The following is a 19,126-nucleotide window of genomic DNA, read 5'->3' as shown; positions in this document are numbered from 1 at the left end:
TTAATTTCGCGATTTAAACGTAATCGCCGTCGGTCAATTTTGATCTTAGTGCACAGCAGCTCAATAGGCAACGCGCATACGTTAGGAGTCGCCGCAGTCGCCTTGCAAACAGCGCCACCGAACGAGCAGCGTTGAGAGTATTGCAGGATCGCTCCGGTTTTTTTTTTGGGGGGGGGGGGGGGGGAGGGGGGGATGGGAAAGTAAATGGCGCAGTATCTGTCTCACATATCGGCGGACACCTGAACTGCGCCGTAAGGCAAGGGACAAAGGAGGGAATGACAGAAAAAAGGAAGGAAGGGGTGCCGCAGTGGAGGACTCCGGAATAATTTCGATCACATGGGGATCTTTTAACGTGCAGTGACATCGCATCGCACACGGGTGCCTTAGCTTTTCGCCTACATCGAAACGCAGCCGCCGTGGTCGGATTCGAACCCGGGAACTCCAGATCAATAGCCGAGAGCCTAACCACTGAGCCGGCGCATCCGACGTTTAGGCTGAGTAGCATACGTCGAAACCGAGGACATCGCAAGAGAAAGCGAGCGAATCATATTTTTCCTAAGTTTGCACTGCCTCGAGGGTTGATTTCTCAGTTCATAGTTTTTTCTCCCAAAGGACACTTAAAATGGCTGTGCCCTTTTTACAAGCAGACCACGCGTACGCGACATGAAAGAAGCAGTGTTGTCAGGCATGTGTGATCACTGTGTATATGCATGCTCTCCCTCTAAAAACAAGCTCTTAAAATTGTATAATGCGGGATTACGGTTCTGGCTGCGGTTCTGGCTGCCACCATGACGCGTTAACACATGGCCGTTGCTACGACAGCGCCTTGCTTTCCCGCACTTGCCGTGCGGTCGTAGTTGCGCCCGATTGTCGACTTCCGGTGTTCCCCTCTTCGCTCGTTGTCAGAATACCATCACAAACTAATATCCCCAATCGCAGGAAAAACAGCGACACATATCCGTCATTCCAGTCACTACATCGAACTGGTGTCCCGAGCCACCCTTGAGGCCGGCGAATGCCTTGTCTCCTTCGACGTGGTGTCCCTTTTCACAAACATCCCCGTGAAGCTTGCGGTGGCCGCTAGCCGTGACGCCCTACAACGCGACGACACACTCAGCGCACGAACCCCGCTGAGTTTAAATGATGTGTGCCGCCTCCTGGAGTTGTGCCTATCAAACACATACTTCTCGTCAAACGGAGAATTTTACCCACAAGTGAAAGGAACAGCAAAGGGCGCATCCATCTCTGTCGTCATGGCCAATTAAAAAATGGAACACGTCGAACAACGAGCCCTCAACTCATTCCACTCGAAACCAAAGCTTTTCCTCAGGTATGTCGACGACTGCTTCGCGGTCATCAAAAAATCTGAGACTCAAAATTTCCTTCGTCATTTAAACTCCGTAAAACATGACATTCAGTTCACGCTAGAGGTGGAACAAGAAAACTCCCTGCCGTTTTTGGACGTCCTCGTGTCCCGGAACGACAATACCCTTCAATTCTCCGTATACCGCAAACCAACCCACTCAGGCCGGTATCTTCACTTCTCTTCAAACCACCCGACAGTCCATAAAGCATCAGTGGTGAAGACGCTGTTCAGAAGAGTTGAGACACACTGCAGCACAGGACTTGACAGAAAAAAAGAACAACGCACGATATTCACAGAACTCATCATGAACGGCTACCCAAAAAAACTTTATTCAAAAAATCATTCGACATTAAAAACACAACATTCGTCAAGAAATCAAAGCACAAAGACCAACGCCACCACCAAAATACGTCACTTTACCTTATGTCGGAGGTGTCAGTGAAACCATTGCCCGAATCCTGAAAAAATCAGGTCTCTAGGTTGCGCACAAGCCCACAAATGCTGTTGCGCTTTGCCTACCTGTTCCCAAAGACCGGCCGCAGAGAGAAAGAGCCCAAGGCATTGTCTACATAATTCCATGCGCCGACTGCGACGCAAGCTACATCGGCGAAACCAAAAATTTCAAAGAAAGAATTCGGCAACATAAGAACGATGTCCGCAAATTCGCAAGAGAGCACAATCCAGTAGCCGAATATTGCGAGAACTCCGACCATAGAATCAACTTTGAAGAAACCCGCATCCTCGGAACCCAAACAAATTACCACAAGAGGCTCCTTCTGGAATCCTGGCATATCCAAACCACCCCGAACAATATCAACCGCACAAAAGGAAACCTGCCCCCAGTATATGCCCAGGGACTTCGCTCTTCAACGCAACGAAAAAAAGTCGCCATTCAGCACCTCCCTGCAGTGCGCCAGCGTGACTAACAGCCTAAACCCCCTCCCCCTCCCCCGCGTCTTTTGCGACACAGCTGTCGTTCTTTTCACCATCCCCCGCCCCTCCCCTCCACACTCAAAAGACGCTAGCTACTGCCCTCAGTCCCCCCTGATGAAGGAGCAGAGTGGGCTTCGAAACGTTGGGTTAAGGTTAAAATTTTGGTTGGAGATGTGCAGTTTATTATAAGTTCTCGGTCTTAACAACACCGATAACCTTCAATTCGCTTTACACCGTAAGTTGAGTTACCACGAAACGCAGTTCAGTTAGAGTGTAATTACCAACATGACGCATGAAAACCGTAGCTTTTAGACAGTGCGTGAAAAGCTGCACACACATAGCCGAGTGCTCTGCCAAGGATTGAGACTCCTAATTAGGACACCGACATGTAAACACATTGAATACTCGCTGAAGTATACTGAAACGCTCAGTTGTGGTTGTGCAGTCGTTTCAAAATCTGTTGTACTGAGAATCTATACTTGAACGCTAAGATACTTGAACGTGAGGCGGTAGTTTAGGGGCTATGGGATTCGGCTGTCGAAACCAATTTGGTGGGTTTGGTACCAGGTACGGAAACTGCATTTTCTTCAAGCCGCTATGGGAAATAGCAATTGTCTGGAAGTGCGGTGCACATTAATGAGCCCCGGGTTATTAAATTTATTCCGAAGCCCATAAGTGTGGCGCGATTCCTAGTCCATATTATCACTTGAAAAAGGTCGATCTAATATCCTAGTGCGGTCGTGAACGAGACAGCTTAACTACAAGCGCGATATTTACGCCTAACTACGCTCACAGCTGGACTAAGGCCATTCTCAAAGCCCGGCAATTAACACTGTCCTGTGCCATCTAAGCCCCCTTATCTCCGCCAACTTCCTATAGGCTCACCCGCACACATAAATTTCGCACGTCCCTTGCTGTACTTGCATTCTATTGGTATCCATTCTGTTTACCCACAGTCACCTCACAATACGCCCTGCCCATGGCCATTTCTTCTTATTGACTTAAATTAGCATATGATTACCTCGCGTTTGTTTCCGAACCCATTGGGCTCTCTTTCTCTCTCATAACGCTGAACTTTGATTTACCTTTACTTAGCTCGCTGGGCTGCCCTGAAGTGAATTTCAAGACTTCGTTTGCCTCCAAGTTCCCGCCCCAAACGTGAGTACTGGCAAGATACAACTGTTATAAGCTTTTTCTTGAAGGATTCAGGTAAGCGGCTGTCCGTGTCGCGAGAATGCCTGCAGAAGGCAAGACACCGCATTTTTACTCTCCAAGTCATTTCACTATCTTGGCATGCGCCCGCAGTTACAAAATGCCCTTAATGATTTATTCCATGACAGCTTACAATGCTTCGCTGCCTATCTTAAACAGTTATGACCTTCCAAGACTATTAAACATTACTCTCTCTTTCCTCGTGTTAATTTTTAGGCCAGGTGTACTGCTTTGTCTATCTCTGCGTTCATGTTGTGCAGTTTGTCCCCTCAGTTGCATAGAAAGGTAACGTCATGAGCAAACCTGAATTAAACTAAGCCATTCTTTTATTGACCCTTATAACCAACTCTTTCAAGCGCAGTTCTCTGAAAAACCCCTGAGCTTGTCTCTGCCTGACAACTTAACTGTTTGTAACTTTATAATTTTTCTTAAGGTAAATGGTGGCACTACATCAGCTATATTTTCCCGTACCTATACCGATATGTCTCATCTAAGCCCTAGTTCCTACAGTGGCTGCATGAGTAGTGACGTTTCGACTTATTGAGATGTTTTAACGCGACAGCGTTAAGGAGCTCGTGTCGCAGAAAAGCCGGTGTTGTCGGCGTCGGCCGTGAGAGAAAATCCTCTCATCCTCCTCCTCGCAATGTACGCCACTGCCCCAACAGATGGCGCGCGACTGCAGCGCCTCCTGCTAGTCTCGTTCGGGCGCAGTGGGGCCGTGCGGGCACGCAGGAATCACGCGGTGAGTGGCGAACACAGCGCACATCCAAAGCGCGTTCACCACGAACAATAAGGCGCCCGTGTGCTGTGCGATGTCAGTGCACGTTAAAGATCCCCAGGTGGTCGAAATTATGCCGGAGCCCTCTACTACGGCACCTATTACTCTTCCTTCATTCACTCCCTCCTTCATCCCTTCATTTACGGCGCGGTTCAGGTGTCCAACGATATATGAGACAAATACTGCGCCATTTCCTTTCCCCCTAAAAAAACAATTATTATTATTATGCCCGTTCGCTCGACGCGGAAGCTATGCTGGCGTTCTTGGCATCGGGTTTGTCAAGAACGATGTGCCGACGAACTACGGCTGCAACTTGAGTCCTGCGCGTTTTAGCAAGGCGCCTGGCAGCGCTTCTACGAGGTTTACCGCTCCGCGCGTCCGTTTCACCGTACGTAGCAGAGCGATTTGTCTAACGAGCAAGGCATCGCGTCGAACGGGTGATGACGTTCCGTGGACTCCCTGGCAGTGCTGCAACACGCTGTCACGTTCCACTCTTAAAGGCGAAGCTTAAGAGTCCTCCAATTTTTCTCGTTAGGATTGAAAGCAGTATGGGCGTTGGTTTTATTGTGCGCATTTCTCTATAATCTGAATGATGCTATGACTAAGGTCTACTGCCGAGTAGCTTTTACGAAAACCGCCCTTGTCCTTTAGTTGACGGAAATTTATGGTTCCTCTAATTCTATACCGATTACCTTAGTAAATAAATCGTAGCCAACGAACAATAAGTTAATCGGCCTGTAGTTTTTCTAATCCTTGGTCCTTCCTTTCTTGAATTGTAAAAAAGCGGCGCTCGCACAAGCCCGCAGCTTGCGTGCTATGTAAAAGCCCCATAAAAAGTATTTGAGCGAAGAGCAGGCTTTCGGCCTTTAACAGGTCGCATTCCTCATTTTCCCGTGATTCTCACGATGCTCTCTGCATGTCGCATTCCCAAATTTTCGTTACAGCATGCCTTCGCGGGCGACTGACGTGTGATGCCACTGTCAAGAGTCAGCGTAAGTATCAGGAATTCAATCTGTGCTTTTTGCGTGTATTCCGGCGTGTATTCATTCGGGCTTTAGAAAATTGGAACAAGAACGAAAATGATGTTTATGTAATGAAAACAGGTATTATATGATCCATACAAAAGGAGGTCTCAGAGCTCAAGGCTGTACGGGGCCTTCTGTAATTGATTGTATAAACTTATGCACAATAGTATTGGAACAGCAAATGGAGTCAGAAGAAAACAAAATGAGCGACTACAACCCGACTAATGAAGAAAGGAAGAAGGAAAAAAAAGCAACTTGAAAATTTCATACGTGGCTGTATGTATTGTATTGTATTGTATGGAATGTATTGTATTTTATGCATTGTATAAATACATAAAAGTTTTGTACAATTTGGTAGTGCTTCCCGACAGACATGTGAAATACTCAGGTGTGAAATATAAACCAGTCGGTATACAAAGAGAAAAATTTGTTTCGCTGTAGAGTTGCGCAATTGTAATCTTAGGGATAATAGTTCGTGTTTGGAACGAAAGAGCGATTGGACTTGTTTGACACGAGAAGGCAGGTTATTCCATGTTTATAAATATGCGAAAAGAGCTGTGAGCTTCCCATAGTTCTTTCGAACGGTTGGTAGACGAAAATTATCATCCCTTAAAAAACATGGTTAGTTTTGATGAGGGCCTTCCTGCTGATTACATTTGAGGACATCGTAGAGTATGGAATGGTAGAGTTTTATAGAGTATGATTGCGAGACAAGAGGTAAACAGTGAAGGGATGGATAAAAAGTTGTGATCGCGAAGACGGAACTTAAGGGCACTTAAGCTCCGCCTTAACAGTATGACACGATAGTGTAAATGGGTCAGTACACGTATATGTGGATTTGCTCATTGTCGACTTATACCCCTGTCACACGGCATACCTCTAAGGCCTTTCCAGAAAAGGCAGCCTTTTTCACCAAAGGAGCGAAAGCTTAAAGGAGCAGCGACGCTGCTACACGGTGCAGCCAAAAGGTGAAACTCTCGTTCAAGCTTAGCACCCGCTGCTGTGCTCGAAGCGGCTGAGGTGAGTGTTTTAAAAGTAAAGTGGTGTTTTATGTTCATTCGTTGAGTTCAGCCAATTTTTCTTAATACTAACTGCTTCCTTAAAAGAACTACAACAGCTACAGCAACAGCAGGTTTTGTGTATTGCCTTGGCCACCAGGGGCACTCGGTATTGCTGCATCACTTTCACTGTCATGAAATCTGGGCATAAAATATAAACACCCGTACAAAAAGCAAAGTCAGACGCACCTTTCGTATTTAGAAAAATTTTTTCAAACATTGTTGGCTGTCTCTATTTTTTATTGCTTTTAATTTGTGACGTTGGGTGGCACTACCATCGCAGGTTCTTGAAGACCGCGCCTTTGGGCTCCAAAGGTCTCTGACGGGCGCCTTCGCTTCCAAGGCCCTTAGCGGCAAAGGCGCAACATTTCTGCCGTGTAGCTGCACTCCTTACGTTTTTGAATATAGGGACGTGATTCTCAAAGGCCTTTGCGGTGACCGTGTGACAGGGCTATAATAAAGATCACCGGCAGCACCTGCGATGGAAGGTGCTGCCACTGGTGGCGCTTGTGCGAGCCAGGGGGCTCTTCACGAGCTATCTTTCGCGACCAATCATAAATTTAACTTCGACCTGCAATAGTGATCAGTTTACTCACAATCCTGTGAGCAGGTTGTGATGACGCCACAAGGTAACGTGACCTAGGTGGCCTACTTAGGTTGTTTCCCCAAGCATTTTTCGCTTAAAACGCCTACGACGACGCCAGATTTGCTGTACAACGGGTGACAACGCTATCCTGTTCGAGTACTTGCGCTGATATTGCCATGCATCCGGACAAAATGGCAAGCAACCCTCACCAGCATCTTAGCGCATATAAAATGACTTGCTGCGCAACCCTCCCTGGTCGTCTGGCGGGCCCGTTGTCGAAACAGGGCACACAGTCAAGCCTGCACACCAGCTTACGCTGTCCTCCACAAGTGCAGCCATTCACACCAAAGCTCTGGAGTGCCAACTCATCGTTGTGTCGTGCCGGCGCGTGTGTTCATTGGCCGACTAAATTCGCCCTTTACGCATTCCGACTTCCGCTAACGCGCCGGTTCCCACAACATATTCGCGTGCATCTATGTGCTAGCCACCTGTTGCCCGATAAGCTTCTGGCTGCATTCCGCAAGGTACGTTCGAGAAACAGCCCAGCGTCAACTCGGCTGGCACCCTTTGCCCTGCGGCTAGCGCCACGTCCGAGTGATCAGTCCTAAAGCCCGGCCTGAATGGAGCATTTTTCTAACGCGAAAAAGCGCAGTGCGTGATACGCACCGGCTACGCCGCCGAACTTGCAGATCACGTGTCCAAGGAGCGGGCGCGAGAAGCGCGCATGAAAGCGCAAGGCCGGCGGCACGGCCGCTTGTGCTACACACCTGGCACGTTTTCGTGTGCCGAGGCGTTCCATGCGGGCCAGGCTTATTAGTGTGCGATGTTTCTATTCAAATTTTGTGTTGACGCGACGTGACACATGCAAGCGGCCTGTTACCGCCATAGTGCTGCTTTCCGTAAACTGGGCACAACAGAGTACACGCCTAAGTAAGTAAGTCTAATGCCTGAAGTGATGTAGAGTGCTCAATTTAAGCTTAACCTACTCTAAATAAAGCGGCCTAAAGCAGAGGAAATTCAGCGAGAAGGCTGAACTAATTACTCCCTACTTAGCTAGCTGCATGGCTCGTGTATACGGGACTGTTTACTTAGTGAATGACTACCACACCAAGAAAAGCTTATTTGCACTGTTCGGTGGAAACGACAGCGAAAATCTTAAAATCCCCTTGCGCTCTTTTAGGTCAGCGTGAAACCCTTCACCCGCGCCGCACGTCCACCAACATGAGGAAGTGTTCAACCCATATAGTTTTGAATGACTTGCGTGTAAATCCCCAAATACGGAGCCGCTGTTCTCCGCTGTTGTTTTATAGTAGTGGTTGCGAGAATCACATGGAATGGCATACATAACTTTTTTTTAAGCATCGAAGGAAGCAGAAGAGTTCGAGAGGAAGAAAGAAGGGAATCTATTGAAAAGCTCAGATTTTTGCCGGCGAGTAAAAATCGCTTACATGCTGCTCCCCGTGGGAAACGGAAATGGGAAGGGAGAGACGGAATGAGAGGGGTGCCCGAATAGTTAAGCTGGAAGAATTAAGCAGTGCTCGTGCTGAATTTTGTACAAATTTCGTGCCGACAGACTAGAAATTTTTGATCGCCCACAGTTGTCGCTCTGAGGGTACTGTGTTCGGCTACTGAGCCCAATGTGGCAGGATCGATCCCCGACGCTCAAGTTGCAATTTGATGAAGGCAGGATGTAGAAAGCAGTTCATTGCAATTTTAATGTACTACGTTAAAGAACTCCTGCCCGCCAGAGGTATTACGGAGCGCTTCGATTTTGCCCGATTTTCAGAACAGAGTGTCACGTGCAAACTTCCACAAATCTACGCTCTTACTGTTGCCACCAACAAGTCTGCTTACGTTCCAGTTCAAGATATAGCATCTACTCGTAATTTAACTGCATAGAATCGCTAGTTTTTTTTGCTGTCAACAACCTAAAAACATTGCAAGAAAATTTTTTACGTGTTCGCTTCATTTCTTCGAAGGTGCTCAGATATCTCCAAGCGTCGTGATTCGGTGGTGATGAAGGAGGTGACAATGATGTAGATGATGAAGCAATACATTTACAAAGCTATACAATATATTAAGTTACGCAAGTGAAGTCACACAGACAAATACAAACTAACTTAAACTCAAAATGCTCTCATGCAGAGCAACATTTACAGAGCCTTACTTAACGACTGGCTACAACTTAGCCTTCGATTTGCCAAGCACGGTACTTCTACCTAGATGCTGTTCAGCATTTTTTCTTGCATTTTTAAAGCCTCAGAAAATAAAGAAGTTCGGGCTATCATTCTCTGAGATCTGCCCCAGGATTCAATAAGAAAATGAAATTCTCATACCGCATCTAAGGGTTGACCACAGTTTCGAAACCAGGCATGTGCTAAAGAAAGGCAACGAACAATGTCAAAACATTAGAAACCCTTCTCCGCAAGTAAGTTTGTCTCGTTCTGCTTTGCTGCCGGCTGTCTTTGCCTCTCGTGTGTAGCCACCGCTTCCCCGTCAGCCTGACGCTTTGGATATTGATGGCGTACTACATTTCCTGTCACCGAGTTCTCGAGCTACATTTTCGCCGATGGTGCGGCGCGATAGCGGAAGCCGCCATGAGGAGATGGAGTCGCGGCACGTTTGGATAGGTGATACTTGGAGAGAATGCCGCTAAAAAAAGCGGGAAGCCTTGCCCACCGGGATGTTTTCGCAGCTCGGACAACGAAGCCACCGACAGGCTGTCTGGAGGAATGCAGCGGGCCCGCTCGGACTGTGAACGGCCACCTTGCGTCAGGCCCCTTCATTAGTGCAAGCGCCGGACCCGCTTAATATCGGCGGCATATAGGCGCCGTTGCGCCCATGAAGATGTCAGTATGGGCTGCCCTTTTGAGCATGCCTACGCGAGCTATTAGGGCGGGGAGCTTCCAGAATGTTCTGCGAAGTCTAGAGAGGTAGATAGCTTTCCCATATCAATTTAGTTAAAACAAAGCTAACCAGGCATTAACTGAGGCGCAGCCTTACGCTGGAGTTGCAGTTATAATACACTTTTATTGGGCGGAAATCTGTAGGATTACCTCCCAAGCATTGCTGTTTGCGACTGCTTTTCGTTGTGGTGCCATTATAGAGACTTTTGCCACAGTATCGTAGACCGAATCCTTTAGTGAGTACCCTTTCATATGTAAAATTGCTTATGACATTAGTATTTTAAAATTAGAAGCATTGCCAGTGCAAAAATGTTTGAAAAGACGAAAATAATTTCAAGAAAAAAAGACGTTCATCCAGTTCACCAATTCTAACGGATCCCAAAAACGGTTGATTCTTTTATGTAGTGGGTGTTTTTTTTTCTACATGATGCCCAGGTGGCGATTCCTAATTCACTCTTACAAATATCTCTTCTTATGTACTGTTTTTCTTCAAAAATAAAAATTTTCACTCTAACAGACATTATCAAATGTAATGAATTTAGTCAAGTATATGAACGCGCCGGTTGTCTCCATGGCAGATGAAGGAGTTAACGACGAAGTGCCGGCGCGCAGCTTTAGATCTCTGCCTGTTATTGTTTGCCTCACAACATGGCACTATCCCCTTGTAAGTATGTGCCATGTTGTGAGGCAATCAACAACTGTGTAGACTAACTGCGCTTCTGCGATTAGTCCCACATGTAGGTATGTACCATGTTGTGAGGAAAAAAACTGTGTAAACTAGCTGTGCTTATGCTGCCGGCTGCTCGGCCGTTCAACTGTATTGCCAGGTTCACTGGTGTACGAACCCCCTTTCATAAAATATATCGGACGGACACCAAGGTAAGAATCAGATTAAAAGGTTAAAAGGAAGCACAATAATCTAGTCATGTTTGAGTGACTGTGCGCAAAGCTTTATTCTTAAGCATTTTCTCGCACTGAATTTCAACGATGAATACAACAAATTTGCGCACTGCTTGTCAAAATTGTGATTTTCTAACCAAAAAGAAGGAGCTGCAGTTTGTCTTCACTAAATTTTAAATGATACAGCCAGCTTGAGGAGTACCAGCGGCCCTCTTTTTCAACGAACGCACGTTTCATTCTTAGAAGACTCATTACAGAAGTTGAATGCCTCAAAGCAAATGTTACTTGGGAAAAATTTGCTGTAGCAAAGCGCCAAACTTATGGAGGAGTGTCCACAGTAGACTTCGCAATTTCCCCACCTGTAAAATTCAAAGCGACATACGTTCAGGCACAAAACATAAAAAATTATATTTCACCTGCTACGCTCTGCGCCGCGTGGTTTGTTCCAAGAAATACGTAGCAATTCTGCTCGGCGAATCCTGCACCAACTGGAGAGCCAGAATAAATATTCCAGACGTCTGTTTTGATGGACCTTCTCAGCCATTTCTGTTTGGCTTGAAAGCAGTGCAGTGCACTCGGGACAACTTTGCTGCTTATGGGAGATTATATAATTAGGTTGACTATAGCATGTTTCACCCAATGAGGTTTTTCTAATCATTCGTGGCGTTCCAAACAAAGAAAAGTTATTCTTTAATCAAGGATTTTGCCTCTTTCATCCAAGCGTTAAAAACAGATGTATTTCTTTAGGTTTGAGTTCACAACAGAGAAGCCCGAGTGGCTGGCACTGACCTGCAATCAGCTGCAGTGTTCTTTCGCATACAAAAGTCAGCCACTGAGTCGGTCGGTAGGACGGAATGTCGGTCGGTCGGTAAGTCGGTCAATCGATCAATCGATCACTTATCCAGTAATCAGCTAATTCTATATTAAATAAGACCAGTTTTTAATGACACAGGAAAGCTATAATCATGCACACAAGACCGCAAAAGCATGCCTTTGAAACTATAAACGTAGCGCTTACGTTACAATAAAGGTACCTTTTATATGCTCGCCGTTTGCACCTGAGGCTGGGGATGGTATTCATTTTTTTTAATTGCGATAAAAGTGACGGTTGGGAACGTTAGTTTCAAGAATTGAAATAGTTTTTAATCTCCTTTATCAGTCCTGCCGCATGAAAAGGTGATTGATTGATCTAATGAAGTAGGTAGGCCATACTTGTACAGAAAATAAGAGCCAAATGCAGGGTACTGGATAAACATTATTAATGCGAGAACATTACATGGCTCATCGGCAACGAATCCAGGTGGCATTGACCAGTAGAAGATGTCCGAAAACCCCAAAGGGACGTTACCATGGGGCCCATGATGTTAGCATTAGATCCTAAGGTAATAACGTCTTTAGCAAAAAAACATAAAATAACTTGAACCAACCAAATTCAAAATACGAGGCGAGCACGGAACCCATATAGGTCACAAACATTTTTTTTTCAACATAGCATTTACTACATGAAGTTATGTATGTACAAAAAGGAGCTATCCTGACATTATTTGCAAATTGCTCAGCCAGAGGCTGCAATGTACTATCTTGACAGCAAACAACAGAATTTAAAGGGCGGCACAATAGACACCGCACCAAAAGCGGAAACCAGTCCGATAGAAAGTCTCTTTCATCACAAGAGTCCCTGAGTTGAAGCATCATTCGGCTAAAATGCCTTCCGGGTGAAACAAAAGGTCCAACGGGGATCTCCATCATTCGCGTTTTCCATAGGCTATGAAGTCCGATGAAAAAAAAAAAAAACATGTCATAGTGTTCGTAATCAGGTTGAGTAGGCACAAGGTAACATACACTGTAGGCATTTAAGACAAAGTCGTTCTTTAGCGTCCTGTGCAGCACATCCCGAAACAAAAGCGCATTCTTGCAGTTAATAAAATAATGTTCAATGGTTTCAGGTACATTGTACAGACAGTTAACAGGAGGTACAAAAAAGTTTTTCCTGTGGAGCCACGTGATAACAGGTAGAGCTTCGGTGTGTAATTTAAAGAGAAACGTTTTGTTGCAAGAAGAGATCGGTATTTTGCACACTCGCGTTAAAACATCAGAAAACTTCAGGCCGAAGTACACAGAACAATTCAATGGCACCGGAAAGAGCATCGGTATCAAATCCCTGTACAGACTTTTAAGCGATACAGAAATAAGTACACTTCAGAAATTCGAACTGTCTAAATCCCTACATACGCACAAACTTCCTGCATAAATCACAGTAAATAGAGGCGCTCACTAAAATTTGAAGAAACCACCAAGTTTGGAAACAGTGTCGTGAATTTAACTGCTATATTGCTCTAATAACCAATTAGTAACATTCACGAAAAAAGAAGAAACTGGCCACTAACTGTCTCAGATACAGGCGAACCAAGTCCAATCCACTCGCACAAACAGGGCTGAAAGATTATCACGCCGCATCAGCTCGAAATTGAATGCCGAAGTAAATGTCGCAAAATACTCGATGAAAACGCTGGAACGCAGAGCAAGGATTGGAGTAGATAATCAATTTCTGTAGCCAAAAGGGTGTTGCTGGCATGAGTACGGCAAAAAATCGAAAGTCGATATGGGAGAAAACTATGAGTATAACGCTCAACTGCTGGAATCCGCTACTTCTAGTAATGTACACATGACTTAAAAATGTGAAGTCGAACGTCAAGATATTTATAGGGCACACAGGGCCGTTCTATACCGGCATAACGGAGCGCTGTTCAGCCCCATGAGTCGAACCACGAGCCTCTACTTTTGGAGAATTTTGTCTGAGCTTTAGAGAGGATGCAAAATTGATCTACTGTCATTACAGGTTTGTTAATGCTGTTCTCGCCAACGTAGAAAAAAGCAAGATTGTCAGCACATGCAAGCACTTGATTACCCAAAACAGAGAAGCCACGGATATTACTGTTTCACAGAACACTCAAACAAAGCGGCTTTAGATGAAGGGCAAAAAGCCGCATGGACACTGGCAATTCTCGCCTTCCAAAAGAGCCGAGTGGTGACACGCCGCGGTGGCTCAGTGGTTAGGGCGCACCGCTGCTGAGCCAAATTACCCGAGTTTGAATCCGACCGGGGCGGCTGCGTTTCGATGGAGGCGAAACGCTAAGGCGCCCGTGTGCGGTGCGATGTCATGCACGTTAAGGATCCCCATGTGATCGAAATTATTTCGGAGCCCTCAACTACAGCGCCCGCGCCAGAACCTGTGTCGCTTTGGGACGTCAAACCCCTATAAACCATAAGCCATTATCACGCAGTCATATGCTACCACATCATGTGAAAGACCACACGAAATACATACAAAACCCCGCTTCAACCAAGCCGTTAGAAGGCGCCTGCGTGGCCTAGGAGTAGCGTGCCTTACTCGCGATGCAAGAATTAGGGGTTTCGATTTCCCCCTAATTACCCCAATATTCTCTTCAGCGCTAATCGTTTATTTTATACACTTACATGCCTAAATGACGTTGGAATAATGTTGCGACCTTGCTATAACAATTTATGTAATGTTTTAGTCACTTTTCTATCCTGTCACTCCATGTGGGATGTCAAACCTTTTCTACCAAAGCGGAATTTAGCAACGAAACAATGCAGGACGTCGACTGGACAACGCTGTGCTGTGCGCTCAACGGGAGACTTAAAGCTCTCATGTTAAAATCAGTCGCAAATACAGCGTGTGTCCTGTCCTATCTCTTCTGTCAGTGTACTTTTGGGCTAGTTACTATGTCTGGGTCCACTAATGAGCCAGCCCAGTTAAGAGCCTTAGCTTATACCAAAATGCCTCGGGAAATTTCGGAGCTAGTGAATTCAGTTTCATAACCCAGCACACTAAACCGCTTTAAATGAATTCCCGAGCACCATTCGCTCCGAGCACCATTCGCACGTCGCATATTATTTCTATGAAAGTTGTTTTCTCTTCATGCGTATTTCTTAAAGGACACCCTATTTGCAGTTTCGACTTTTGGGCCTCCTGCTGTGTATATATCCTACAACCATGTGCTGTACCGCAAACCTGAAATTGAAAAAAAATTTTTTCTTCAGTTCTAAGAAGGTTGGAAGATTGAAGGAGTGTACGGAAAGCGAGCTGGAGCCGGAAAGTGAGGTTATAAAGTGCGCAAGTACAGTCCAGCTGGGTGAGGCTGCAGTGAGCTGTAGCGTAACCTTCGATGCCGCGATGCTGTTCTTCGGGAGAAACTGGCTTCAGGCGCCAGAGCTGCCTTAATTCCTCCGTTTTCCAAGCATATAAAAACGTCCGGTTGTTGTCGCTTCCCCTTCGTTGTCATTCTGTCCACAATGAGCTGCTTCGCTCTACAAAGACGTGCAGTACCAACTTGCTCTTTTCTCGTATTACTGACGAAAATCGTCTTCCGCCGTACCAATTCGACCACCCAATTCAACAGTGCTGTCCCCTATGGGGAGTATACCCTGACAATACAAGTGCGTATTGGTTGAGTCCACGGGCTGATGTCGTTACAATATCGCCTCAGACAATCTCCTCCTCCGCGACGTCCCCCGCACTGCACCGCAACGCGCAGCACTAATTGTCTCGGCACTGTGCCCACGCTGGCATTCCAACCCCACGTCATCTATGAGGTAGTAACTATTTAATACCGCCTTACTTACCAGCTTCAACCATATTCTTGAGTAGATGAAGCGCACAAAACCATATTCCTCCAGCGAATCGTTCCAAGGGCCTTAATTAAAGCTTTGCCTCTCATTATCTGAATTTAAGTGCATTCTTCGTGTCCCTTCATGACTTCTGTTTCTCTCCTCTTCTCAGTGTTCCCTCGACCTCATTTCAGTGCGGCCAGGAAAGTCGATCTTTCTCAAAATGCCCGTGCTTCCGTTGTGGCGCCTGATTCCCGTACTGCTGATTAGCTTGCGCACCGAGGCGCTTTCCTCACCGCGGTACGTGACCAGCATTTCAGAGCAAGTTGCCCGACGCGAAATCGCCAACAGCCAAGATACGCTGCTAAATGCCGCCCGGTTCGCTCCGTTGTCTCTCCATTTCAGAATACCTCGCCTTTCGCTCCTATTCGTTCGTTTTACTAGCACCTGTCTGTTTTTTTTTATTATTGCAGCCCGCCCAAGTTTGCTCTGCTCGTGGCAAAATTGTGAACTGCGTTGTCCCCCTTAAAAAAAGAAAGAAAAATGCTCAAAAGAAAATACAAAGAAACAAACAAGAAACGCGTATGAGGCACGAAACATCGCTTTGTCATGGTTAACTAAAGCGTCTATTTCACCGTCTGCCGCCCATAGCGCACCAGTGACATTTTCGTTTTCTTCATTCATTATAAGGAAGGTGTCCGTACCAGCCTAATGGAAATAAACGTGCAGCAATAACAGGCCGAATACGAAAATTGTTATAGCGCTCTGGACGGTCTCCCAAATTTTTTTTCGTTCAAGCTGCGGTACACGTGCCCGGCGATAGAACATTCCGCCAAGGCTGTTGAAGGCCGTTTCCGATTCTAATTTAAAGACCACTTTTTTCGTGCGGTTTTTCTTACTTGTCTGTCCCGATTATATCAAATTGTACTTTAGAGCTTTTTTTTGGTTTACAGATTCATAAGACCGTTCGCGGCGCTGTAATGGTGTCAAAATGACAGGCGAAGAATATTTCAGGGTTGCTCAGCGCTCGCAAAGTCACCCGTAGACTTCGTTTGGACCAATATTCCCGCCGGTATGCTAGACTACGGTACCGAATATCGTTCAGAAAAATCTCTGAAAACACTCACTTAATTTAAATTCCCGCAAAGAAGAAAAAGAGATTTCAGTGTGAAGCACAGGAATATGACTCAAACTGTTGCGAACTGGGTATCCGTAAACACTTGTAAATGGTTATTTTTTTTGTGTGTGCAGCAATACTGCACCGTGGCTACCTTCTTCTTCTCAGAAAGCTTATTTGACGGAGTTAGTTGTATTTTTTTGCTAACCGTGCTACGGAACAATAAAGGCAAGCTGCGAAGAAAATGTGGTCAGAATATGGAAACCGAATATGCACCGTAGTCCTGCGTTGTCGTTCGGTGGGTATAGACCAACACTGATCTGTGGCACAAATAAGATGCGGTGGCGCTGCTGTCGCCAGCTGAGTGGACTAGGGGTGTAAAGTTGAGTAGCACCATTGAGACTACATGTAGACAAAAGATTCCAAAGTATAGTTTTCATATTTCACAGTGAACCCTACGATGTCTTCCTTTATTAAGGATAACCAAGTGCATCCAAGAATAGACTGTGAAAGTATGAATCGTCATTTCAAAGACGGAGTATTTTTAACACACCGCGATTCATGCGCTAGGGAGTCACCCCCGTCTTGGTGTAAGCAATGGGAGCACGATCCATAGTAACACATGTAAACAAATCTCACCGAACAATTTTCCCCATTTCACCGTGTATACTCATGGTCACAACCGTTCGTTAACAATTGGCAAGTGCTTTGAACAAGTGTGACAAAATATACTACGTTATTTCGAAGCTATCGCTTCAAAATGCCACGATGAAGGACAGACTTCCAAAAGGCCTTCTGGTATTTCCCCGAATCGCAAAAGCTTCTCGGGCAGTCGACATGCTGCCGCGTCTGCTACATTTCGTCGCGAAAACTGCAGTTCAAATTGGAAAACCAAGACAGAATTCCTTCTGAAGGCTGTTATCAAACGCCTTAGCAAGCGAACGAATGAGAACCACGCACTGTCGCAAACGGCCTGTGCGGACGACACTCCGGGCACCTCTAGCTACGGTATCCGCGAACGCCCTCTACATGTGTAAAAACGGTGCTGGCAATCTGCTACTCTGTGCGGCTAGTTTACCGTGCTGTTTCACGGATCTCTCCAACGTAAACCTATCTGACCGGTATAATTTGAACACCGCAGCACTTACGAAAAACCGTAGCGCACAAGGTAGCATGTCAGACTATTCTAGAAGCTTGCGCGGATCGGAGAAACAACCAGTGGTTAAGAGCGCCTTTTGGGGGTATTTCCGGCTTCAGAACACATATGTGATGTGAGATTTGAAAACAATAGGTTCGGAATGACGTAGTATACTTTGTCACACTCTTCCTCAAAACACTCGTCAACTCTTAATATGCAGTCGCCTGTATGTGTGCTCTGTTTAACGAGCGAAATATTTCTGAGACATTTACTTACGTGTGTTTTTATCGGCCGCGCTCATCCCGTTTTCTAGTGTGCAATTAAAGCTTTTCACCACAACCACCACCCCTACCTAGAGTCACTCCCACGCGCCCGTAACGCAGTGGTTAAAAACACATCGCCATCGAAATGACGTTTCATACTCTCACGACCTTTTCTAGGAAGAACTTAGTTACTCTTCACTAATGAATGACAAATTGTATTTACACTGTGACATAAAAAATTTCTTTGAAATATTTTGCTTCCATACTCTCCTATGGGCGCTAACCATACTTCCTGTATGTTTGTAAACATGGTGTTGGTGGTTAGAGAAAACGAAAATATTAATGGGGTTCTAAAGGGGACCACTTTATTTTTGTAACACTATTTTGCTTAATTAAAGTAGATCCACGTGTATAGAAAAATTTATATACTGAACGTTGAGCCATCTGCGGTGCTTTCGGCTTACAGAGACGCTGTGCCGAAGCGCGAAAATAAGTTTTGAGCGCTCTGCATCTCGTACATTATCTTTTTCAGCCCCACCTAAATCACCGCTTCAAGTGCTTACTGCACAATTTGAAAAATTTTTCACAATACACTGCAGTAAGTATACAAGTTATGTACACAAATTATGTACAAAGTATACAAATTATCCACAAGTTAAGAAGTATGCGCGTATGCTAAAGTTTGGTGAAGTCAAGTGCGGTTAATCTTGATGACCTCAACAAAATATTTAGCATTTGAATAAACTGAATTTATTTTCCTTTAATTGAAAATTTCTACACCTAATGTCTGGGCAGTAAATAAGCTGACAAGCAGCCACCGTTGTAAGCAGCTAGAGTTCTTATATACTTCTGCCACCCTTTGTGCTAGAAACTTGTGATGTGCGATACATCTCTTGACACATTAGTCAGTCCCTGTGATGATGAAATTCTCGCGAAGCTAGGACCTCGACGGGAGAAATGCGTTAGCCTAAATGTACGGCTACTTCGTTGTCTGCAAGCCCAGTACATATACATCGGGCACTGAATCCGTTACGGCATCCTTCAGTTTGGTCAGGGAAAGCGCATCGCCCGAGATTTAACCAGCTGAGTGATTTGACAGCCTCCGTGCATTCATTCGGTTTTGGAAGCGACGTCTGGTGTGAATGTGCCGCAGTGATGCATTCTGATCTGAAAACTGAAAACAGCAGTTGGCGCATCAAAAGAGGTTTGCTA

This window comes from Amblyomma americanum, chromosome 6 (assembly GCF_052857255.1).
Source record: "Amblyomma americanum isolate KBUSLIRL-KWMA chromosome 6, ASM5285725v1, whole genome shotgun sequence".
NCBI lineage: Eukaryota > Metazoa > Arthropoda > Arachnida > Ixodida > Ixodidae > Amblyomma > Amblyomma americanum.
This window is presented reverse-complemented; position numbering follows the sequence as displayed.